The sequence below is a fragment of the Eubalaena glacialis genome, chromosome 2 (assembly GCF_028564815.1).
Source record: "Eubalaena glacialis isolate mEubGla1 chromosome 2, mEubGla1.1.hap2.+ XY, whole genome shotgun sequence".
Lineage (NCBI taxonomy): Eukaryota > Metazoa > Chordata > Mammalia > Artiodactyla > Balaenidae > Eubalaena > Eubalaena glacialis.
Genome location: NC_083717.1, coordinates 158613252 through 158639972, shown reverse-complemented (window position 1 = coordinate 158639972; position 26721 = coordinate 158613252). Strand labels below are relative to the sequence as shown.

Here is a 26721-nt window from a genome sequence, read left to right as displayed (position 1 = left end):
AGTGAAAGTGGTCCTAGAAAGAGGCTTCTCATGCCCATGGAGCTGAGGAAAGCATTACCTCCTCTGAAGAAAGTCTGAGCCACCAAGGTACTGAGCAGGGAAAGACACTGTTATGAGTTGAATTGTGTCCTTCCAAAAGGTATTGAAGTCCTAACCCCCTATACCTGTGAATGTGACTTTATTTGGAAACAAGGTCTTTTTTTTTTTTTTAATTATTTAGTTATTTATTTGTTTTTGGCTGCGTTGCGTCTTCGTTGCTGTGCACGGGCTTTCTCTAGTTGTGGTGAGCAGGGGCTACTCTTCGTGGCAGTGTGCGGGCTTCTCATTGAGGTGGCTTCTCTTGTTGTGGAGCATGGGTTCTAGGCACTCAGGCCTCAGTAGCTGCAGCACTTGGGCTCAGTAGTTGTGGCTCGTGGGCTCTAGAGTGCAGGCTCAGTAGTTGTGCCACACGGGCTTAGTTGCTCCGCGGCATGTGGGATCTTCCCGGACCAGGGCTCGAACCCGTGTCCCCTGCAGGCGGATTCTTAACCACTGCGCCACCAGGGAAGCCCTGGAAACAAGGTCTTTGCATATGGTCAAATAAAAATGATGTCATTAAGGTGGGCCCTAATCTAACACAACTGGTGTCCTAACAATAAGAGAAAATTTGGATGCAGAGACAGACACACACACGAGGAGGACACCAGGTGAAGATGAAGGCAGACATTGGGCTGATGCACCTCCAAGCCAAGGAGCACCAGAGGTTGCCAGCAAGCCACCAGGAGCTGGGGGAAAGGAGGGGAGCAGAATCTCCCTCACAGCCCTCAAAAGGAGGCAACCCTATCGGTGCCTTGATCTCCGACTTCTAGCCTCCACAACTAGCCTCCACAATATTATTGTGAGACAATAAATGTCTGTTGTTCTAGGCCACCTAGTTTTTGGAGCCCTGGGAAACAAATCCAGGCGCTGTAACAATGGTCAATTGCTCGTGCTTGAACTCAGTGCTGAGCTTCACTCCCAGGGGCACCACATACTAGCTTTGCCACCTTGGGCAAGTCACTCCAGTCCCCTGAGCCTCCTCTTCTCACACTTCACGTGGGACTGGAAAGAGCACAGCCTCCCAGGGCTGTCATGAGGATATGGGTTTGGCCCCGTGCCTGGCACATGTCGATGGCTTAGTAAACTGTGGCTGCTACTGCTATTAAGAACACACTTGTTTTCAGGGTCTTTGTCAAAATTCCTGATGACAAAGTGATCTCCAACCTGTATAAAGTGCAAACGTGAGAAGCCAGAAAAGGAAAACAGAAGAGAAAGTCACATTTGTGGGGGCCTGTGGTACCAGGCACGATGCTATGTGCTTTCCCAGAAGTAACTGAAATTAGAGCATCACAGACTTGGGAGTGTGAGACATAGTCTGGGAAAGGATCTACAGGAGGGGATGGAGGGCAAGGGACAAGTCTGATCTGGGAGGCAAGGCAGGAGCCTCATGAGGAAGGGACTCCCCAGGCCCTGAGTGCCCCGTGCCCCCTCCCTGGAGCCTCTGGCCAGCTGGCTGGCGTGGGGAGGCGCCTGGTGGGGGATGTACAGACCACAAACATCACCCCAGCGGGGCCCGAGTCACCCGACCGCAATAATACGCCTTTCTGCCCTGGCGGAGAGAGAGGGCATTGTGTGTGCCGGCTGCGGCCTGAGACCCGAGGCCAGCTCGCCCCTCAGAAAGGCGGGATTGTCTAGGGCAACCTCCGTGGCCCAGGGCAGCCGGCCTGCACGTCACAACAAACCCAGAGCAAGTGAAGGGACAGCCACTGTCTAAGGACAGGGAGCCTTTGAGACTCCAGGCTTTGAGACCCCAAAGAGCCAGGAGAGAGAAGGAAGCAGGAGCTTTGGGACAAGCTGGATAATTCAGAGCTAAGGGATCATTTCAAAGGCCCCAGGATAGAGCATTCCCAAATCTACATTACATCCAGAACAACTGTCAGGAAAATCAGTGGTTTAAGAGCAGGGGTGTGAGGTCAGTGTCTGGGTTCAAATTCCAACTGGGACATTTTCTGGCTGAGCGACTTGGGGCAAAATTATAGATGAGGCATATCTTCCCTCACTCCAGAGACAAAGGGTTGTAAAGATTAAATGGACTGATGTCTGGTCCCTTGGTAAGCACTCAAGAAATATCAGCTATTACAATGATTATTAATCTATATTGTTCCAAATGAGATCAGAAGTGCAAAACGCTTAGCACAGAGCCTGTTACCTAGTACAGAGATGCTTAATTAATGCTAGCCCATGCTCTGCATCCCTGACTTCTCTGCATTCCCAGTTTTCGAGGGCTGGCAGGGTAGCCTCTTTTCTTTAGAGATATCCTTTCTCCAGCAGCGAAAGTGTTCAGGGAACCTGCCTAGAATCGCTCTGGGCAAATGATCCTATTCACTTCCTCCCCAGGGCTGGGCCCCAGCCAGCCTGCAGGCAGCTTCTGTTCTGCAGGTGGGAGCCCCGCAGCCAAGTGCAGACAGGCTGCCCTCCTTCGCCTGCCTCTGCTTTGCCTCCGGGTGAATCCGTCTCCTGTGTTCTGCCTGAGCCTCCACCTGGCCCAGTTCTCGGCCATTATCTTTCCTCTACCTCACGTCCAGGCATCTGGAAGAGCCAACACTCTCACCCCCATCAGCAACCGAACAAGCTTCCAAAGGCTCAGCAGCCAGGCGTGATGCTCCCCGCCTCATGGCTCAGGACCCTCCCTGCAGGAATTTCGAGGGAACGTGCCTCCTGGGCTTGTGCCCAGTTCTGACTGAGGCCCGGCTGAGGGCCCCTCCTCACCCCTCCCCCACAGACACACAGGGCTTTCTAGTCCCATTATGCCATGGAAACTATGCACACGGCCTGCCCCGTTCACATGGCCTTGGAAGAAAAAAATAACAGAGTCTTCTCCGTCTGCCAATACCCACAGTCCTAGCAGGCCTGAACTACCAAAGCAGGCCTCTCATGTGAAACAGGTCCCCGCAAAAATCTCAGGACTTGTCTGGGGGTGCCCTTGAGTCACTCCCCTTCCCCCAGCCCACAGCCATCTGCCTCTCTCCTCAGAGATCTGGAGAGCTCGCTGGCCAGGGATAAGTGGCCTTATATGGCGGTTTCTTTCTTTTATTTATTTATTTATTTGGCTGCATCGGGTCTTAGTTGTGGCTCGCAGGATCTTCATTGCGGTGTGCGGGGCTCTCTAGTTGTGGCGTGCAGGCTCTAGAGAGCACAGGCTTAGTTGCCCCACGGCCTGTGGGATCTTAGTTCCCCGACCAGGGATCGAACCCCCGTCCCCTGCATTGGAAGGCGGATTCTTAACCACTGGACCACCAGGGAAGTCCCCTCCTTCTCAGTATCTTCCTGAGACCTGAGAGCCCGATTCTGATGCTCCTCCTGCCTGCCCCCTCCCTGTGGGATGGAGACAACAGGACATGTCCATTCAGAGTCCCACCTCCACATACTTTCTAGACCTATGGTAGCCGCTAGGCACGTGTGGCAATTTAAATGTTACTTAATGACAATTTTTCAATTGGAAAATTCCGTTCCTGGGACTTCCCTGGTGGCGCAGTGGTTAAGAATCCGCCTGCCAATGCAGGGGACACAGGTTCCAGCCCTGGTCCGGGAAGATCCCACATGCCACGGAGCAACTAAGCCCGTGCGCCACAACTACTGAGCCTGCGCTCTAGAGCCTGTGAACCACAACTACTGAGCCCACGTGCCACAACTACTGAAGCCCGCACGCCTAGAACCCATGCTCCACAACAAGAGAAGCCACCACAATGAGAAGCCCGCGCACCACAACGAAGATTAGCCCCCGCTCAGCACAACTAGAGAGAAAGCCAGCGCACAGCAACAAAGACCCAACGCGGCCAAAAATAAATAAATTTTTAAAGATAAATACATAAATTAAAAAATTTTTTTAAAAAGTAAATAATTCCGTTCCTCAGGTGCACTAGCCACATTTCAAGTGCTCAACTGCCACCCGAGGCTAGTGACTGCCATGTCAGACGGTACAGATACAGAGCATTTCCAACTTCACAGAATGATCTATTGTATAGCACTGCTCTGGACCAGGCTCTGGAATCCCCTGGTCCAAAGGCCGCCAGCCCCAATCTCCCAATTTATCCCTCCCCTCTTGCCCCCCTGGTAATCATAAGTTTGTTTTCTACATCTGTAACTCCATTTCTGTTTTGTAAATAAGTCCTTTGTACCATTTTTTTATATTCCACATATAAGCGGTATCATATGATATTTGTCTTTCTCTGTCTGACATACTTCACTCAGTATTACAATCTCTAGGTCCACACTACTATACCTAAAATAAGTAACTAATAAGAACCTACTGTATAGCCCAGGGAACTCTACTCAATACTCTGTAATGGCCTATAGGGGAAAAGAATCTAAAAAAGAGTGGATATATGTATATGTATAGCTGATTCACTTTGCTGTGCACCTGAAACTAACACAACATTGTAAATCAACTATTCTGTAATAAAAATTTTTTTAAAAAAGGCCACCAGCCGACTTGGGTGTATGTTGACGTCTTCCCTGGGTCTGGCCTCCCTAGAGCAGATGCCACCACCAGTGTGCACACCCCTAGCTGCAAGAGTGGCTGACAGGGGACTGTGGATGGAGCTGGAACTTGTGAGCTGAAGAGTCACCTGCGTGCTCACGAAGCCTCTCAAGGTGCAGGAAGAGCTGAGGTAGGAAGGAGGGGTAGGGGGGAGACGTGAGGGCCAGACCGGCTCTCCCTGTGTGGTCACATTCCCACGCAGGATCCAAGGATGCCAGGAACTCTAACTTCAAAGCTGGCCTTCTGGGTCTGGTCCTTATGAAGGAATACCTTTCCAGGTAGAAAGATAGGGCACATTTTATTTAACTGTTAAACTTTTAAAATCTTAACTTTATTGAGAGGTAATTCCCATACCATACAAATCACCCATTGAAAGTGTACAATTCAATGGTTTTTAGTAGCTTCGCAGATGTGTGCAGCCTTCACCACAATCATTTTTAGACATTTTCATTACCTCAAAAAGAAACTTTGTATCTTTTAGGTACCCACCCCCCTCCCCCAACCGTTAAATGTTTAATATGTAGGCATATGGCAGGTGCCCTCCACTGGCCTGCAAACATGAGGGTAGGTTATCTCTTTCTCACCTCTATGGTCAGCTCCCTGAGGACAGAGGCCAGATGTGATATCTGTGCGCCCCACCTCCACACCATACCTGCCACACAATAGGGCCCGAAATATTTGCTCTCTTCTTTGTTATTGTTACGATGCTTTTCTGTGGGCATGAGAGAAGCCCAGTGATCACAGGCAGGATGGGGAGGGGTCTGGAAATCATGTTATGTGAGGAACCATGAGGGTGTTGAGCCTGGAGAAGCTGTGGGGATGGAGTGGGTAGAATAACTGCTCAAACCAACCATCACACAGAAGAGAGACTAGGAGCCCTGGGTCAAAATTCCAGAAGCCACATTTCCAGCCAGCGGCGGGCTGAGCCATGGCATGTGCAGGTGGAAAGGGAGTGAGCGCTCTGTCACAGAGCACATTCACGCAGGGCCTGGAAGACCACCTGCCTGGGGTGCCATAGCGCGGCCTCCTGCTTCAGATAAGTCAAGAGAGGGCCCAGAAGAGTTCTACGGTCTCTTCCGTTTCTGGGATGCTGGGCCTAGAACTATCACAGGGCGGAGGGATTTCTGAGAGACACAGAAGCCAGACCTGCAGACCTTTGCTGTCTTTGTTTTCAACTTCCCAGCAGCAGCAGGATTCAGGCTCCTTCTCTTCTGAATTCAGGTTCTAGCCCCTGTCCCACCGGCCTCCCTCCACCGGCTCCAGGGCTGCGACTGGGGCCTGGGGCTGAGCTTCCCTGTCAGGGCCCAGGGGTGTGTCCACATGGGAGAGGTGACTGGGTTGGCACGCAGAGCTGAGAGTCTAGCAAGTGAGCTGAGACTAATAAACCCAAGAGACAACAGGTACAAACAGATCTCAGGGAGGTTTCGGGAGCTGGGGCCCAGGCCACAGAACTGAACAAAGCACCCTGTGTCAAGCTGGGCAGGAGACCACACTGTCCTGACCTGGGAGCAGGGACTTCGGCCCAAGACTGGGCTTGCGCTTGTTGTGGTGGGGATGGGAGTGAGCAGACTCTCTATATCTGGGCCGGGGGTTCACATGTGGCGACTCCAGTGACCAAGAGAAAGAGTCACTTGTCACTGGCTCAACAGAGAGAAGGGAGGGCTTGGTTCCTCCAGATTTATCATGAGTTGATACAGGGTGGACTGAAGAGCATGGCCAAGGTCCTGTGCACCCCCAGACGGATGCAGAGACCGGGGTCCCTCTGCATGTGCGAGGAGGAAGGAGCTGCTCCCATGTATTAAATGCCGGGCACCGGGCCCAGCGTTTTCACCAGCTTGCACTTACCTGGTGCTTACTATGTGCCAGGTACTGTCAAGCACCACACAGGTCCTAACGACCCACAAAGAGAGGAAACTGAGTCACAGAGAGAACAGTCACCTGTCAGAGGTCGCACACCTTGCAAGGGTGGAGCCAGAATTCCAACCCATATGCTCTGGCTCTAGGGCCAGCCTTCACCCACTCTGCTGGCTGCTGCCCTAGTGCCTTTTTTCCATTCCCATGACAACCATGGGGAGAACTAGCATGACCTCTATTTTCACAAACATAAAAGCTGAGGCGCAGAGCAGTTAAGTGGCTTGTCCTAAGTCATGCCGTAAATAAACCCCAGATTCAAGCTTCAACCTGGGCTCAAAAAGCCCACACTCTATCACCCCCACTGTCTCTGGGAGGAAACAAGGTGAGGGTTATATGGCTGGGTTTTTTTGTGTTTTTTTTTAACCATAAAATTCAGACTCTGTTTTGAAAGAAATAAAGCAAAAAAAAAAAAAAAAAAAAAAAAAATCCCTGTGATGATGGTAGTGTAATCAGGCTAGATAAATTGTCTGGGCCTCAAACAAATCAGTAGTGAACAAGTGAGGATTCTATTTAAATTTCTTCCACAGCATTGTTATTGTAACCTCAGGTGCCAGCTGCTCATGCTGATATCGTGTACGTCTCTCCAATTGCACAAGTGAGAGTAACAAGGGTTTTACAAAAACCCTTTGTGGGATTGACCCCTTTTCTTGCTCGAGAATAAGTTATACCAAGCCCTGAGTTAATTTTTTGCTTCTGCTGTCTTCTCACCAACCCCTACCCACAGCCTGCTGTGTCTAGAGGCCCTGCAAAATAGTAAGAAAATTCAATTCTCGGATTCAAAGGACCAGGTCTGGTTATGTTATCAGTGAGCTGTGTGAGGTCAACCTGGTGACTTAACCTCTCTGAGAATCATCTGGAAAATGCAAACATTGAACCTAGTGACCTTCAAGGTCTCTTCCCACTCCAGGGCTGATGCTCAGTGTTATTCATTCATTCAACTAGCTTGGGCCAGACACCGTGCTACATGCTGGAGAAATAAAGATTACTATAACCCATCACTGGCTCCAAGGAGTTCACAGCCTAGTGCTGTGATACAGTTCTGTGTGGCAAGTGTCCTAAGAGAGGCAAGTTGGTACCATGATGATTGAAAGCATAGAGTTCTTGCTTGGGGAACCAGAAAGTCTTCAAGGAGAAGGAAATCTTTGAGCTGAATGTTGCATGATAAGAAGGTGGGAAGAGACGTTCCTGCCAGAGGGAACAGCATGTGCAAAGTCACACAGCTTTTGACCAGCACGGCATAGCCAGTCCACTTCAAGCTGTTTGGTGTGGCTGGAACAGAGGTTGTATACTTAACAGAAGGAGATGAGTCTTGAGAGATGGGCAGGGGCCATGTGGTATAGGCATGGGGAACCACAGAAGTGTTTTAAGTGGAGGCATGACACAGTCTGATATGTATTGGGAAAGCTCATGCCAGTGGCAAGAAGGACGGGTAGAGGAAAGCAAGTACACAAGTCTGGGCATAGAAAGATCGATCAGAATCCTTCCAACAATCCAGGTGAGAAACACAAGGGCCTGAACGTCAGCAGTAGCGGTGGGGATGGGAGAGAGGACAGAAACAGCCATTCTTCCAGTTGAAGGAGGAAGAAGGTACAGTGATAGACTGGATGTGAAACAAAGGGTCTAGGAGTCTCAATCTCCGACTTGGGTGTCTGGGTAGATTAGAAACATAGAAGGAGGAACAGGCTTGGGGGAAAACAGAAGGAGGTGACTTTGGGAAAGATAACTGTGTGCTGTTTATCTGAGTGGATGAGAATTCCCCCATTTTTAGAAAACGTGTATCATTTAAAACACTGTCCCTTGGGACATCCCTGCTGGTCCAGTGGTTAAGAATGCGCCTTCCAATGCAGGGGACGTGGGTTCGATCCCTGGTGGGGGAAATAAGATCCCACATGCCATGGGGCAACTAAGCCTGCATGCTCTGGAGCACGTGCACCACAACTAGAGAGAAGCCCATGAGCTGCAACGAAGATCCCGCGTGCCGCAACTAAGACCCAACACAGCCAAATAAATAAATAAATATTAATTGATTAATTAATTAAAAAAAAACACTGTCCCTTAACATGCCGGCAAAAACACTCCCTTGGTGGGAATTCCCTGGCAGTCCAGTGGTTAGGACTCAGCTCTTTCATTGCGAAGGGCGTAGGTTCAATCCCTGGTTAGGGAACTAAGATCCCGAAAGACGTGCATCATGGCCAAAAAAAAAAAAACTCTCCCTTGGAAATGACTACCTTGTTCCTAAAATCCTACAGTAATGGAGGTACTGTTTTTGAAACATTTTCCAAGGCACTTTCCTTATGAGTGAGCAAAATTCTCTCACTACACCACGGGGCTTACTGTCCTAGGGAAGGAGAAAGGTGGATATCGTCTAGAACAAAACCCAGAGGGCAGGGAAGAAGGAAGATACAACGAAAAGGAAGTCCCTGAAAAACAGAAAGAGGAAGTACAAAGCCTTCTGGTGCTTGGAGGGGGAGCAGGAGGGATGGGAGGCCAGAAGCCCGTGCTCTTCCACCCTTGTCAAACCTTGGTGCCAATGGTAGAAAACCTCCGCAGAGGTTGAGAACAGGCCAGAAACACAAAAGATTTATGCCCCGCTCCTCCACTGGAGCCCTGGGGCAGTCACCCACGTCCCATAGGGTGTGGCCCTATGTCCACCTAGGGCAGCTCCAGTGTAGCAGAGACGACTGCATGATATGTTTAGTCCAGGAGAGAGACTTTAGATGTCCCCTGTCCCCCGCCCTGCCTTACCCCAATTCCCCTTAGCTTGAGTGTGGGAGAAACCCGGAAGCTCCTAAGGCTGCTAGGGAATGCAGAGGAGCTTGAGAGTTGCGATCCTGTGGACCTGCCTTGGGAAATGGAAAACATGCAGAGACATCGAACAGGTGCAGGTTTGTATGCACAGAACCAGCAGAACTGAGACAGGACCCTTGAGCCGGGTGAACCAGCAGGCCCCGCCAGCCAGGACCTCAACCATGGATGTCAGCAGACCTGGTGGGTAAAGGGCATCTCTGTAGAGGTCACTGAGGACCAGAGCACAACACAGGGTCCAGCACCCAGACCAGTCATCCTCTCCATTGTCCCAGAGTTACACACCGAGTGGGGGCAGACGGGGGAGGGGCAGGAGGGGGGCACACCTGGAGAGTGTGTAATAGTCCAGGCAGGGACTGGACTGAACATTTATCCAAAAGTGGCTGAACTAATTTAATAAAATGATTTTAAAGTGGAAGAGACTCATTTTCCTTTAACTGGCAGGTTTAAATTCTCCCACCTAATATTAATGGGAATAAGAGTTTGTGAAGAAGCTTATATTGGTTCTAAGAAATAAAGAGCCTAAATTGTTCTCTTTTTTTAAAGTGGCTGAGTTGTAGTATATAATTTTTGACACCTTCCCCAGCGTTGTTTTTTTTTTTAAATGTGTACATTTAATTAATTGATTGATTGATTGATTGATTTTTTAAAAATTTATTTATTTTATTTATGGCTGTGTTGGGTCTTCGTTTCTCCGCAAGGGCTTTCTCTAGTTGCAGCAAGCGGGGACCACTCTTCATCGCGGTGCGCGGGCCCCTCACTATCGCGGCCTCTCTTGTTGCGGAGCACAGGCTCCAGACGTGCAGGCTCAGTAATTGTGGCTCACGGGCCCAGTTGCTCCGCGGCATGTGGGATCCTCCCAGACCAGGGCTCGAACCTGTGTCCCCCGCATTGGCAGGCAGACTCTCAACCACTGCGCCACCAGGGAAGCACCCCCCCAGCTTATTTTTAAGTCAGGTTTATGAGGCACAATTTATATACATACAGTTCTGTCAGAGGGACTGGATATTTAATGTCCTAATCCTGTTGGTCCTCTGGAACCTTTGCTTTTCTTTCCAAGGTCCTCCTTTTTGCCTGTTGGGTCATAGAAGCCCTCTTTTCTGATCCCTCCCCACCCATCATTTTTCTTTCCTCCTCACTGGCTGGCCCTGCCTGCCCTAGCAGCCTGGGTACCTGGGGAATCTACACACCCTGGCCTCACTCCCTTTGAGTTGCAAGCATCCCCCTTCTCAAGCTTTCTCCTCTTCTTTTCATCCTCTGTCCTTTGTCACCTTGCTTTCTGTGACCAGGCCATCTCGTGATCTTTTTTGCCACAGACACAGCCCTGCTGCCCAGCAACCTCTCAGCATCATTTGGTTGATTGGTTTGGGGTTTGTTGACAGTTGGGGTTCTTCTCTCTCAGTGAGGAAGGAGCAAGAAACCTCAACACTGCAATTTCCTTCTCACCTCATAGCGATGGCGACAGATTCTGAGTCTCCAGGGCAGGGACGGTGTCTTTACATGCCCTGGTGAGTGTTGCTTTCACAGTGGTGAAAAAATAGGGAGGTGAAAAGGTAAGACAGGAGGGAACAGCATTTGTGCTTAGGCACAGGGCTCAGTTTGCCTGACAAGGGAGGACCTCAGAGGTGTTCCTCTTCCCGCCTGTGTCAGACATTTGCAAGCTGACTGCACCTCAAAGGAGCTACACACTCCTTCTTCCCCCTCTACGAGCCTTTGCAAAGTGTCATGGAACTGAATGTCTCCCAGGGTCTCAAGCAGGGAGGGAACTTGCTGTTGGGGGTGGGTGAGGGAAGTATATGGGAGAGTATGTGCCAGAAGAGAGTATGGCTGTGGGATGCTGGCTCTCTCCCTGAAGGACAACTCTTCCTTGATGTCACTGACACCTTGACCTGACTCAGGGGCCAGCCAGAGGGAGCCCAGGCTGCAGTCAAACTTTCTGATGAAACTGGTGTCATCAGGGGTGGGGATGCAGTGTCTGTGTTTATTCAACTCCCTTCATGGTCAAGTGACTTGGAATTCAGCTCTGTAGTCAGACTACCCAAGAGGCTTTGAGATGGGTAGAAGACCTAAATAGACATTTCTCCAGAGAAGAAATACAGATGGCCAATAGGCACATGAAAAGATGCTCAACATTGCTAATTATTAGAGAAATGCAAATCAAAACTACAATGAGATATCACCTCACACCGGTCAGAATAGCCATCGTCAAAAAGTCTACAAGTAATAAATGCTGGAGAGGGTGTGGAGAAAAAGGAACCCACCTACCCTGTTGGTAGTAATATAAATTGGTGCAGCCACTATAGAAAATAGTATGGAGGTTCCTTTAAAAACTAAAAACAGAGTTACCATGTGATCCAGCAGTCCCATTCCTCGGCATATATCCAGAGAAAACTCTAATTCAAAAAGATACATGCACCCCAATGTTCACAGCAGCACTATTTACAATAGCCAAGACATGGAAGCAACTTAAATGTCCATCAACGGATGAATGGATAAAGAAGATGTGGTACATATACGCAATGGAATATTACTCAGCCATAAAAAAGAATGAAATGATGCCATTTGCAGCAACATGGATGGACCTAGAGATTATCATATTAAGTGAAGTAAGTCATACAGAGAAAGACAAATATCATATGATATCACTTATATGTGGAATCTAAAAAAAATGATATAAATGAACTTATTTACAACAGAAATAGATTCACAGACATAGAAAATAAACTTATGGTATCAAAGGGGAAAGAAGTGGGAGAGAGATAAATTAGGAGCTTGAGATTAACAGATATACACTACTATATATAAAATAGATAAGCAACAAGATCCTACTGTATAGCACAGGGGACTATATTCAATGTTTTATAATAACCTATAATGGAAAAGAATCTGAAAAATAATATATACATAAAACTGAATCACTTTGCTGTACACCTGAAACAAACACAACATTGTAAATCAACTATACTTCAATTAAAAAAAGAAAAAAAGGGACTTCCCTGGTGGTTCAGTGGTTAAGACTCCGTATTCCCAATTCAGGGGGCCCGGGTTCGATCCCTGGTCAGGGAACTAGATCCTGCATGCCGCAACTAAAAGATCCCACATGCCACAACTAAAAGATCCTGCATGCCGCAACGAAGATCTTGCACGCGGTAAGGAAGATCTCGTGTGCCACAACTAAGACCCAGCACAGCCAAGTACATAAATAAATATTTTTTAAAAAGAAAAGAAAAAAAGAGGATTTGAGGAAGTTACCTAATGTCCCAGTACCTCAGTTTCTCCATTTGTAAAATGAGGTGGTCACAGGAATTAACCCCCTGGGCTGTAGCAGAATGAGAGAATCCATATGCACTTGGCACATAAAATGGTAGCTGCTATGATCATTATTATTGTTATTTCCAATTAGGCACTAAGGATCCTGAAATCTCAGGATGAAGCTAAAAAGGAGAGAATCCCCAAGTCTCAGGGTAAAGGAACTTACTGACACCCTCATTAAAATCAAACTCAGATCCACTGAGGTGGGCGGTAGAGGCAAAATTCTCATGGGGGTGGAGAAGGGGTGCAGCTTTCCTTGCCCGTGGTGGGCCCAGTGAGATTAGGGAGAAATCTCTGGGGGAAGGTGAATCTTGGGGGATAGAAACAAGAGAGCCAGCCACCCTTCCTATGCAGACAGTGTCCATGTCCCCGCTTGGAGGAAGCAGGTTTGATTTTATTGAGGAAGCCAACATGTTTCCTTCTGTCCAGTGTGGCCTCTGTGTTGTTCATATTATTGGTTTCCAGGATGTGAAAATGTCATCCTAGGACAGAGCCTGGAAAAGAATGGGCTGAATGCCTCCTTAGAGAGCTTTAGCCAACTATTGAAGAAAGTGGCTTTCACCTTCCCTTCAGACTTAAAAATCATATGCTGGTAAGAAAGCAGCAGTAACAGTTGAGGTAATAATGAGAGCAAACTTTTTTTTAGCAATTGTGATATAAAGCTCACAACAATCCTATTAAGAGTGTATTATTATTATTCCTATTTTACAAAACAGGAAACTGAGGCTTGATGAATTTAAATAGCCTGCTGTGGTTACAAAGACAGTAGATGGCTGACCACTGGATGTAAACTTGGGTCTGGTTTTTTGTTTTTTGTGTTTTTTCTTCTTTTTTTTGTGCTTTAGTGAGATATAATTGACAAATAGCACTGGAAATTTAAGGTGTTCAATATGTTATTTGATATTCATATATATCATGAAATAATTACCACAATAAGGTTAGTTAATGCATCCATCACCTCACATAGTTCCCGTGTGTATGTGTGTGTGTGTGTGTGTGTGTTGAGAACATTTAAGATCTACTCTCTTGGCAAATTTCAAATACACAGTACAGTATTGTGAATTGTAGTCATGGTGTAGTACGTTAGATCCATGAACTTGAGTCTGTTTGAATTCAGAGCCTGAGTTCCTACCAGTATTCTGTCTCCTAGAGGACTCTAGATCACACTTCAATCTAGTGAGAAAAGCATGTGTACGATCTGCTTCCTTTCTAAACACCTTTCGGTATTTTTACTTTCTCCTTAAAGTTCTGAGACATCTCTAGGCTCAGCCCCAAAGAACAAGTGGCTCATTTCTGCCCCCTAGAGGACACAGCCTACACCATAGAAAATAAAGGCAAGAAGGCAGTGGGTAAAAGTGTGCTCAAAATCCAGACAGGTCCGGACCTGCAGGAAACATATCTAAAAAGAACACCATTTAGTCCATGAAAAGTTGGTGATAATAGACTGGGAACTTTCTGGATCAGCAGTGAGAACAGTATATCAAGGGCAAGACCTGCAGTCAGATTGGAGTCATTTTTAACATGTGCCCCCAGATAATTCTTATTCTCACAAAAATGCATATGATTCATTCATCCTAAAAAGGGTTGAAGACCTCCCCCCATCCAAAGTCCACTGTTACTTTAGCAGGTGGCAGACCTCAAGGGGCTCAAGGCTGGGTCCCTGTCATGGTCAATTACATCACCTCTCAGGCCCTGGGCTTCCTAATGTAGAAAGTGGCCCATCTTCTAAATGGTGTGGGAGCCAGGAGACCCAGGTTGTGCTTGCAGAAAGGGTGTGCCTTACTTAATCTTCCAGACCTGTTTCCCTTTGAGGAACAGGAGAGGGTGAATACTCATCAAGCTTCCTTCCTGCTGCAAGACTCCTGAATCTCTTTCTGTCTCTGTTGAGAGGAAACCTTGGGTGACCTGCTTAGGAGGCTGGTCTCCACAGGGCGCAGACACCTCTTCCTGCTCACAACTCTTCCCAGATAGGCTTGTGGTCTACCTCCTCCTTGAGGTTCAGAGCTTCGTGTGTCCTTGTTGTTTGAATTCACAGCCATGCTGTAGGATCCTCCTTTTCACTGCCCTGTGGGGTGTAAAGTTGGATCTCTGTTCACACAAAGGCCCTGGAGAACATAAAGTTGGTTTGGAAAAGGAAAGTTCTCTAGAAACCCATAAATAGAGCTTCTGAGAGCCTGACCTCTGGAGTGAGGCGGACCAGTCTTCATACCCTAGCTCTGCTACTCATTAGCTGTGTGATTTGGGGCAAGTTGCTTAGCCATTCTACCCTTGGTTTCCTCATCTGTAAAATGGGCATGAGAATAGTACTGATATCATTGGATTGTGGTGAAGATGAAAAGAGATGATGCCATGACAAGTGTTTGATTCATACCTGGTACGTGGTAGGTGTTCTGGAATGTTCCCTGACTGCCACAACTGGGGAATGGCAAGGTAGTTCACAACTGGTACCCCACACAGAGATTTAGTATCTAAGTGACTCCTTCAGGGAACTTGCCCTCTACAATGCTCCGAAATGCCATGTGTCCCCTCACTCTTTTTTTGGGGGGGGGGGCATGCCACACGGCTTGTGGGATCTTAGTTCCCTGACCAGAGATCAAATCCAGGCCCCAGCAGTGAAAGCGCCGAGTCCTAACCACTGGATCACCAGGGAATTCCACGCCCCCGCCCAGCCACCTTGTTTAAAGATGTTCTAATGAAGCCAAATTCCCTTTCCCAAATTTCTCCAGGTGAGTCCCCAGTGGGTCCTTGGGCTTAGAGTGCCACTACCAAGTCACTGGCAGCTGTGGCCATCTGGGTTTGAGGCTTCAGGAAAAGAGATGCATGAGGGGTCCAGAGCAGACTGAGGCCTCAAAGACGTCCTTCACAGGAGCCAGGTCAACAAGTGAGACCTAGGGGGGCTGAAGTGTGACCCTGCTTGCCACTTGGTTGTTTATAGTTGGAAAATGAATAATTATTGCCTTTGCCCTTGTAATAAGCTACTGCTTTTGACTAAAATTAAACAAAAATAAAATCCACAAAATCCCAGGCACTGCAGGGCAGCAGCAAACAAGCATATGGAATTGGCCAGAAAGAATACTAAGGTCTCAAGAGCAAATTGCTTATTGACTGAAGAGAAGGTCTTAATAAGAACTGGCTTCAGCACAAACACAGCTTTTGAGTATGCACCATCTCACTCCAACCCAAGTGAAGTGCAGTAGCTGCTGGGGCCCACGGGGCCTATTTAGGGGTGAGGGTGGAGTATAGAGGGCACTGGGCTGTGGTCTCACGATTCACAAAGGGCCCCCTACTCTGGCTTTGGATGTTATCTCTAGATGACAGGGTTGAGAGAAGTTGACGTTCTGGGTAAAACTCTAAATCCGAGTTCCATCACTGCCTATAGAGCACTTCATGTCATATATTTAAAATATGTCCTGGCATTATCTTGCAAAGGCATAATTACTTTTATTCTATTTTTCTGCGGTAAAAGTATTAATCTGTCAAATGTAAACATTTAAAATATACCGCAGTTCTCAGCAACCTTTTGAGGGGGGCATTTCTTCACATTTTAATATACTAGGAACCTTAAAAAAAGCACATAACTGCAGGTCAGTCTTGACCTGTAAGAGGCCCTGGCCAGGGCCTGTTGAGAGCAAAGAATTCCTGTGTCTCTCCTGCAAAAATGGTTTTTCCCTTTTCCACATTGATTTTTCTCAGGATGTTTTTGCTTCTCGATAAGAAGGAATAACCTGGTAGAGGATCCGTCCCCCCTTCTCATTCAGAGGAAATCCATCTGCAAGAACAAACCCTGAAAATTTCCCTTGTTCATCCAAACTGAAGGGCCCCTGAGTATATTCACACGCGGAATGTTTGTCCCTCTCCTTACACCCACTCCACCAGGGTTTGAACTACAGACATAGCACATTTCTCTGGATTCGTGACAGCTCTAAACCATGACCCCACGTGGCACCAACCGGTTTTCTCTCACCTCTTACGTAAACTTCCACAGCCTGCAATAAAATACATCCGAAGTCTAACTGGAGTATTTGCCACCTGCCCCTGCCCCCCTGTGATGAAGCTGATGTACTTGGCCTCGATATCGAGCATGGTTTTGTTCATCTGACACACCTAGGAAATCAGTTACAAGAAAAAAGGGTGGAAGCCTCCCTCTCCAACTTCCTCTCTTGAAGTTAATAAAAATGTCAGTGATGGACCATATCCAACAAGAGTGCTGGCAGCCAATGCACACAGATAAACCATAGCCACACCCTTTTCTCACACAGAGTGCCAACATCTCACCCCTTAGAGACCAACTTTTCTTAGGAACCACAGCCAGCAGGAAAGTCCAGAAAGGCATACAGTTGATCCAGAGCCCCTTGAGTTTGTTTCAGGGATGCATTGTTCACTCAATACATATGTATATTGGGACTTCCCTGGCGGTGCAATGGTTAGGACTCCACGCTTCCGTTGCAGGGGGCATGGGTTCGATCCCTGGTTGGGGAACTAAGGTCCCTCAAGGTGCGGCCAAAATAAATAAATACATAAATATGTCTATTTTAAGGCCGTATTTTTAAAAATTGGGATATAATTCGTACAACATAAAAAACATGAAATTCACCACTTGAAAGTTTACAATTCAATGTTTTTTAGTATATTTCCTGTACTGTGCAACTATCACCCCTCTCTAATTCCAAAGGATTTCCATCATGACAAAAAGAAACCTCATGCAAAGTCTCTGCCCATTACCTCCTCCCCCCGCCCCTAGCAGCCATTAATCTACCTTCTGTCTTTATGGATTCGCCTATTCTGGACATTTCATACAAGTGAATTCATATAATATGTGGCCTTTTGGCTTATTGTGTGTTTTGGCCTTGTGTGTTTTGGCCTTATGTGTGTTTGGCTTATTTCACTTAGCATAATGTTTTCAAGGTTGTAACAGTACTTCATTGCTTTTTATGGTTGAATGATATTCCATGGTATGGATGGACCACGTTCTATTCATGTGTGCATGAGTTGATGGACATTTGGGTATTTCCACTTTGGGGCTATTATGAATATTGCCTTTATGAACATTTGTATACAAGTTTCTGTGTGGACACGTGTTTTCAATTCTCTTGGGTTAATACCTAGGAGTGGAATTGCTGCATCGTATGGCAACTCTGTGTTTAACTTTTTGAGGAACTGCCAGATTCTTTCCCCACTCAATGCATATTAACCGAGTCCCACTACGCTCTGTGCCAGGAACCAACAGCACAGTGGTGGACCGGAAAGTCCTGGCCACTTGCCCTCATAGGGCATGCAGCTCAGCAGGAGAAGGAGGCATTAAACAGATCATTAAAAACAGAGTTTTTAGCACACTTGTACAAATGCTAAGAAGGGGAAGTTCAGGCTGCTATGAGACTGTAATGCAGGGAGGTCTGACCTGACGATTGAATGAGGTCACAGGACAAGAACACAGACACTCTAGAAACAGCAAATCCAGAACCTGTGATACCAAAAAACCTCCCAATCAACTGAAAACTAAAATGAAGAAGTTCTTGTAATTCAGTGGGTTTCTGAAAATTCTCACCGTTTGGGGGCAGAGAAGCTCCATACAGGGGCCCTGGGAGTGTCTGAAATGACTTACAGGACTATTTAGACATGAAGTGTGACAAGAGAACAGGTCATGAAGTTTGAGGATGATGATTGAAGAGACTCTCACGCTGCCTTCCCTCATTGAGAGGGATTCAGGGCCACACCTCTTAAAGGCCAAGGACAATTTACTCCCTTCCTCAGCTGCCCCTGCCTTCCCGACTCAGACCTTTGCAGCTGTCCCTTCCCTGCAGCCCTTCTCAACAGCCACTTAAACAAAATCAATGCCCTATTGTTTCAAGTAGCCGTTAAAGTTCAGCCTCTCACAGGAAGATGGGAAGCTCTGAAAATGTCAGCAATTAATTCCCAGGGATGTGAAAGTTTAGTTTGACCTCAGGAGGTTAAAGCCACCATATTTCAAGTGGCAGGATTTATAAAGTTTCATTCCTGTTGAATTAGTCTAAAATATTTGTACTTTGATCAAGGCACTGGGTTAGGTGCTCTGGGGAGATACAAAGAAACAGGGGCATTGGCCTCAGTCCTGTGCTTAAGAAAGTATCCAGTGAGAGGGAAGAGCCTAATGAAAGATGCATGCAGCACATGTGAGTCCCGTGAGTCTGACGGGTCCATAAGAGACAGAGTGATGTGGGGGAGGACAAGAGGTCTCCTTGGGTTGGGTTGGGAACCCCAGGCTTCATGAAGGAAGTGAGACTGAGGATAAACAGGCTTTACATGGGCTTCCAGAAGGGAAGATGACTTTGCAACAGGGCACCTGACAGGTGCAAAGGCCCAGGGGTAGGAATTTAAAAGATACACTAGGTATGACATAGGGGTTCCTGAATGATACTTTGTTTGTTAAAAAAAAAATGAGGACACCTTGAAGTTTCTTGTTTTTATCAAATAGTCCCAGCAAGGTCTAAGGTTTCTCTTTCATCCCTAACCAAGGAGAGACCCAACTATTGGGGTGTAGTGATCAAAAAGAGAACGCTGTTGGCCATTCAGTTCCTTTTTCCCTTGCTTCACTCCAAGTGTGGGAAACGTCCTACAAGCTTAGGGTCCCTTGATGCAGATGACAGTGGACATGTAGAAAAGGACTCTCTTCTGGCTGAACCTGGCTGGTGCTGGATCCCTGGAGGAGCAGGGTGGGGCCTCTGCTGTGGTCTCTGGGATGGGTTGGGATCCTTCCACCCACCCACACTCACATACACACACACAGGGTGGTCTTACCTATCAGATGTGGCATGAGGCTTTTTGCCTTCCATCCTCCATTTTGTCACTGGTTGATTCATTTCTATACTCCCCAGACTTTCTCCACAGGAATCTTTGGAATTTCTCTGTTCCCTTCCTTTATAGCACTGCTTCTCAATAAGGTTGCTACTGCCCTCCAGGAGGAGTTTTAAAAAGGCATAGCGGCTGTTTTTGGTGGTCTCAGTGCTGGAGAGGGCACTATTGGCTTTTAGTAGGGAAAGATCAGGGAGGCCAGAAGTCCTCCTGCAATGTGCTGGGAAGTTCTACAGGAATTGTCTTATATCCCCCATGATGTCTGAGTGTTCCCTGACACATTCCTATAGGCAAAACAATCTATTTATAGTGCTTTGAGCCTTGAAACCTAACCCCACTCTACATATAAACACAATGTGATTTTTGCAAACTTTTATATGCCTAAATTTCCCACCACCCACCCCCCTGCCCCAGGAATACAACTACCATGTAAACAGAGGGAAAATTGCATTTTGCCTTGTGTAGAATTTTAGAGCATTCACCATTTTGGAAAATCACACCACCCACAGCAGCTCCACTCATGTTTTTTGAGTTTCCCGTGGGACATACCTGTAGCAGTCTGTAACTGTGGTGCTCACATTCAGAGTGATGCTGTGTACAGGTGCAGGACACCTGACTTCTCTACTATAACTCTGAGTGCAGCCACAACTGAGAATTTACATTTTGAAAGACATAATATTTTATTATAAATTGGTTTCCTTTTCCCTTACATCACAGTTGGGCATTTGTTACATTGTATTTTCCAAAGATGCCACACCAATGTATACCACATGCCACATGCATATGCTTTTTACAACATGACATTGATATTACTCTATTGAGTTGGCAGCGCGGGGTGTTCGGTGTTCCCTTCCCTTGTATTTGGCTAGACCTTTGTAACTGCCTTGACCAACAGAATGTGGTAGAATTATGCTATGTGAGTTCTGAAACTAGGTGTAATGGTTAATTCTATGTGTCAAATTGGCTGGGCAACAGTGCCCAGATATATGGTCAAACACTATTATGGATGTTTCTGTGAGGATTTTGGGGGGATGAGATTAACATTTAAGTCTGTAGACTTTGAGTAAAGCAGATTGCCCTCCATGGGTGGGCCTCATCCAATCAGTTGAAGGCTTGAATAGAACAAAAGACTGACCTCCTCCAAGCAAGGGGGAATTCTGCAGCAGACGACTTTTGGCCTTGAACTGTGGCATTGGCTCTTCTCTGGGTCTCCAGTCTACTGGCCCACTTTGCAGATTTGGACTTGCAGCCTCCATAATCACATGAACCTATTCCTAAAAATAAATATATATATACAGATGACCCTTGAACAACGCATGGATTAGGGGTGCTGATCCTCCACATAGTTGAAAATCTGCAGTTCCTCTGTATCCACGGTTCCGCATCCAAGGATTCAATCAACTGAGGATGGTGTAGTACTGTAGTATTTAGTCTTGAAAAAAATCCTTGGACCCTTGCAGTTCAAACCCATGTTGTTCAGGGGTCAATTGTATATATATCTCTCCTACTGTTTTTTTTTTTTTTTTTCTCTCAAATACTCTGACTAACACACCAGGTCATAAAAGGCAATGCAGCCTTCACCTTGCTCTCCTTTTTTCTCTGGGTACTTGCCTTTGGAAAGGAGCCACCATGTTGTGAGGAAGCCCACCAATAGCCTCAGTGAGGTTCCCAGCTGGCAACAAGCGTCAATTATCAGACATGTGAGTGAAGGTGCCTTTGAATGACTCCAACCCCCAGGCTTCATCAACATCTGCCATCTGAAACCCCTGATATCATGGGGCAGAGAATAGTCATCCTCACTGTGTTTGGTCTGAATTCCTAACCATCAGAAATCTTGAGATAATAAATAAATATATTTGCTTCAAGACTTAGTTCAAAATTTTAATCTAAACGATTCAATACTTGAAAGACCAAGATGGATAGGGTCCCTAAAGAGGGTGAAGATTAAAATTGCAAGGAAGGCTTTGCTATCAAGTCTGTGAAAGCTGAGCACACCCTCCCTAATCGACGGACACCCCCACCCCCAGAGACTTCCTGAACAGGTGCTTTAAGCGATGAGGCAGAGTAGGGCCCAAATCACACCCTCCAATGTCCGGCTTAGAGAGAGGCCACTTCCCCTCCCAGCAGCTACACACCTGACCCTCAGGGTCTGGCCACCCACATGCACCTTCAATCCCCACCTACCTACATTTAAGGGACACTGGCCGGATTACCTGGCTGCTTTCCAGCACTTCTGAAATGAGGAGATTTAGATGGGCCACCTCCGGATCCAGAGTCATGCCCTCTGGAGGCCGAGAGGAAATTCAATCAAGCCCCAGGCTGTTCAGGAAGAGATAGAAGCTCGCCCCAGCATGCTGCCACAAGGAACAGGAAACCCTGATTGTGAAGCAAGGGCTCTGTGCCAGAGCTTTCCTTCAGACTTCAACACTTTAGCTTGGGAATCTGAATTCAGGCCTAAGAAAATAATTCCAGCTAGTGGCTGGTCCCAAAGACAACAATGCCTATGATGACAGTGACATGGTCTCAAAGCAGAGCAGCCAGGAGGGAACACAGGAGAGTCCCAGCCACAAAGCTGGAAAGCCAGTGTTTAGTGCAATGACCGTTCATCATCCCCTTGAAACATGTGCCGGCAATAAAGATAGCTAGAGATTATGGAGGGCTTCCTAGTGCCAGGTATCAGGGTAAGCTCTTTACCAACATTATCTCATCGAATTCTTAAAATATCCTCTGAAATAAGTACAGTATTAGTTCCACTTTACAAATGAAGAAACTGAGACTTGGCCTGCGATGGAGGTCAGGTATGTTGGATTTTAAAACCAATCCTCCCACCCACTTTGCTGTTATCCTGCTTTCAGAGGCAGAGCAACTGTTCTCCACTTAATGACTTGAGTGTGTGTTTCCCAAGTTCAAGGACACACTCCAACATAACCACAGTACAACCATGACAATCAGGAAATTGACACTGATTCAAGAATACCATCTAGGACTTCCCTGGTGGCGCAGTGGTTGAGAGTCCGCCTGCCAGTGCAGGGGACACGGGTTCGAGCCCTGGTCCGGGAAGATCCCACATGCCGCAGAGCAGCTGGGTCCGTGCGCCACAGCTGTTGAGCCTGCGCTCTGGAGCCGGTGAGCCACAACTGCTGAAGCCTGCGCGCCTGGAGCCCGGGCACCGCAGAGAGAGAGGCCACCCCAATGAGAGGCCCGCGCACCCAGCGAGGAGTGGTCCCCGCTCCCTGCAACTGGAGAGGGCCCACGCGCAGCAATGAAGACCCAGAGCAGCCAAAAATAAAAAAATAAATAAGATAAATAAATTTATTTTAAAAAAAAAGAATACCATCTACTCCACAGACCCTATTTAGAATCATAGTTGCATTCACTTGCCATGTCCCTTTAGTCTCTTTCAGTCTAGGGCATCTCCTCAGGCTTTCCATGTCTTTCACGACCTTGACATTTTTGAAGAGCACAGGCCAGTCTCATTAGGGCATGCCCCTCAGTTTGGGTTTGTCTGATGCTTCCTCATGATTTATGTATTTGAGGCAGGAATACCACAAAAAGGATGCTGTGCTCTTTTCAGAGCATTATATTAGGAGGCACATGACATCAATTTGTCCTGTTACTGGTAAACACACAGGGATTTTTACTAAGGACTTGGAGTCCTATATGAGAAGAAAGACTGCAAGATCCTGGAATTCTGCCCCACACAACGAATGCTTTAATTACTCTGACCAGCGGGCCAGCCGGGCAGAGACCAGACCTGGTCTCTAAGGGGAGCAACAGAATTGCTGGGAAGCTATTAGGACAGAGCAGGTTGTGTTGGCCAGGACTCCACTACTCCTAGGGCAGGAACGTGAGTGGTTGGAAGGAATTCTCCAACAAGCCATTTGGAGAGGAGGGTAAGGCCCCACAAGGTATTCTCACACAGCTGGAAGAGCCAAGAGCTGGATGCTGGGTAAGAATAAGAATGAAGCTGATATAATAGGGGGAAGGAAAACAGGAAGCAAGGAAAAATGGGAGGGAGGAGAATAATGGGAGAAAACAGCATCATCCAAAGGGCTCAAAGTATTTGCTTCATGCACCTTCATGAGCATTTAAAAACATATATTTAGGAGAAAACCATAATTCAAAAAGATATATGCACTCCAATGTTCATAGCAGAACTATTTACAGTAGCCAAGACACAGAAGCAGCCTAAATGTCCGTTGACAGATGAATGGATAAAGAAGATGTGAGATATATATATATACACACCCACACACATATATATTTATAAAACAGGATACTACTCAGCCATAAAAAGGAATGAAATTATGCCATTTGCGGCAACATGGAGGGACTTAGAAATTATCATACTAAGTGAAGTAAGCCAGAGAAAGACAAATATCATATGATATTGCTTATATGTGGAATCTAAAAAAAAAATTGATACAGGGACTTCCCTGGTGGCGTAGTGGTTAAGAACCCGCCTGCCAATGCAGGTGACACGGGTTCGAGCCCTGGTCCTGGAAGATCCCACATGCCGCGGAGCAACTAAGCCTGTGTGCCACAACTACTGAAGCTGGTCGCCTAGAGCCTGTGCTCCACAACAAAGAGAAGCCACCGCAATTAGAAGCCCGCGCACCGCAACGAAGAGTAGCACCCGCTCGCTGCAACTAGAGAAAGCCCGCGCACGGCAACGAAGACCTAACGCAGCTCTCCCCCGCCCCCAAAAATGATACAAGTAAACGTACATACAAAACAGAAATAGATCCACAGACATAGAAAGCGAACTTATGGTTACCAAAGGGGAAAGAGGTGGGGAGGGATAAATTAGGAGTTTGGGATTAACATATACACGCCACTGTATATAAAATAGACAACCAACAAGGACCTACTGTATAGCACAGAGTACTCTACTCACCATTTTGTAACAAACTGTAAGGGAAAAGAATCTGAAAAAATATATATATATGAATGTATAACTGAGCCACTTTGCTGTACACCTGAAACTAATACAACATTGTAAATCAACTATACTTCAATTTAAAAAATTAAAAATAAATAAATAAAAACATACTTTTTTTTGATGTACTTCTTATTCACTAGACTTGGAGCCAAAAAACCTGTGTTAATCCCAGATCGTTGTGTCAGTTACTCAGTCTTGCTGTTTCTCAGTTTTCTCATCTGGAGAAAATACCTCCCAGCATTGCCCTGAGACACGCCCCCCCCCCCCCCCCCCCCCCCCCCCGCCGTCACATATTCAGGCGCTGTTGATGGTGCACCTGCTGTGTGGCCCCACTGTTTCTTGGGCTGGGAATGCAGCAGAGAACAAAACAGAAAAGAATGCATGCCTCCAAGAAGCTGACGTTCTCGGGGGCAGGCTTCCAGAGTGTTCTCTAAACTATTGAGCACTATGCACAGTTAAGGAATTCCTGCTCTTGAAGGAATTTAAGGTATTCCAGAGTGGGAACTAAGTCACAGAGCACAGGTGAGCAATGGTGGCCCTAAGCAGAGAAGGGAGGTCACCTCCCAATTCTGTTCAGACTCCGTTACCTGTGGAAGGAAATGTGCCCATCTGATAACCTGACTTAGCTGATAAAAGCAGAAGTGCTCTGGAAGAATAGTCGTGAAGCTTCCCTTGGAGAAGGATTACAGACAAACTTTTACTCAGCCACAGCTGCTGAGTCAGGAGCAAACTGGGCCTCTGTGTGATTTGGGGAGTCTGGAGATAGCAATCCGGTTGGGGGAAAATTTGCTCCCTGCATTCAGTCTTCGGCTCCCTCTTGCCTTTCTGACTTTCTCTTAAATCCATGCCTTTCTTAAATCTGGTTCCTCCTCACATCTTCCCAAACGCACACAAGCACTGGCACACACATAAGCATTTCAGTCATCATGCTTTCCAGTCGGATTACGATACTAAGCAGCTACCACCCTTTCCATTTTCTCACCTTTCTCTTGCACTTTACAGAGAACCAATTTACATGCAAAAAAATGTTTTTAACAGAAGCACACAGAGCACTCACTTAAAACATTTATTTTTATTGTGGTAAAATATATTGGGTTGGCCAAAAAGTTCGCTGGGTTTTCCCTACCATCGTATAGAAAAAGCCGAACGAACTTTTTGGCCAACCCAATACGTAACACAATATTTATCTTTTTAAACATTTATGGGGTTTTTTTGGTTTTGCTTTTGTTTCTTTGTTGTTTTTTATTTGTTTGGCTGAGCTGGGTCTTAGTTGCAACACGTGAACTCTTAGTTGCGGTATGCGAACTCTTAGTTGTGGCATGTGGGATCTAGTTCCCTGACCAGGGATCAAACCCGGGCCCCCTGCATTGGGAGCATGGAGTCTTAGCCACTGCACCACCAGGGAAGTCCCTCTTTTTAAACATTTGTAAGCATACAATTCAGTAGCATTAAATACATTCCCAAGGTTGTATAACCATCATCACTATATATATCTAAAACTTTTTCTTTTTTTACTCTTGTGAATTTGTTTTTATTGGGATATAGGGGATGGGTTGGGAGATACCTCCGTGGGTTATCCCCAGCAGGGAAATGTCCAACCTCATCTCCCTGGGATAGCTTTTGGAACGTTTTCTTTTTCTTGGAGCTGCTGCCCTTGCTGCCAGCAGCCTCTTCAGCGGCTGAGTGGCTCCTCCCTGGAAGAGAATGTCCTCTTTTTCTTGGGGGCACTCTTGTTTCCTGACCCTTCAGGGTCGGTCGCTAACTGGTTCCTTTTTGGGGAAAGATTTCTTCCTCTTGGGAAGACTTCCACTGCCAGTTGTCTCTTCAAGATCACTCCTGAGCAGTTCCTCCTTGAAAAGAGATTTCTTTTTCTTGGGTTTGGAGAAAGAGACAGATGGATGTTCCATCTCATCCTCCTGAGGAGCCTTCTGGGGCTTTTGCTTTGTCTTCTTTTTGTGTCTTTCACTTGTCCCCTCACACTCCCACTGGATACCACTACTGTTTTCTGAAGATGCCAGGGCCGTGGCAGCCAGTCGTTCCTTCCTTCTTCAAGCATTTCTTCTCCTGACTAGCTTCCTAGTCATCTCAGCAGCTGCTCCCTCTGCCTGAACCATTGCCTCCTTCACGGTCTCCAGATTCTTTCATGGACTCTCTCCAGTCTCATAGAAAGACAGCTGCTCCTCCACTTGTTCTTTTTTTTTTTTTTTTAACATCTTTATTGGAGTATAATTGCTTTAAATGGTGTGCTAGTTTCTGCTCTATAACAAAGTGTATCAGTTATACATATACATATGTTCCCATATCTCTTCCCTCTTGCGCCTCCCTCCCTCCCACCCTCCCTATCCCACCCCTCTAGGTGGTC

The 26721-nt window shown here is 46.8% G+C and overlaps 1 pseudogene; it reads right to left on the bottom strand.

The window, feature by feature from the left end:
* Positions 1 to 26721, bottom strand: part of LOC133084717 (nucleolar protein 56-like) — an 86482-nt pseudogene that overhangs the window by 15095 nt on the left and 44666 nt on the right.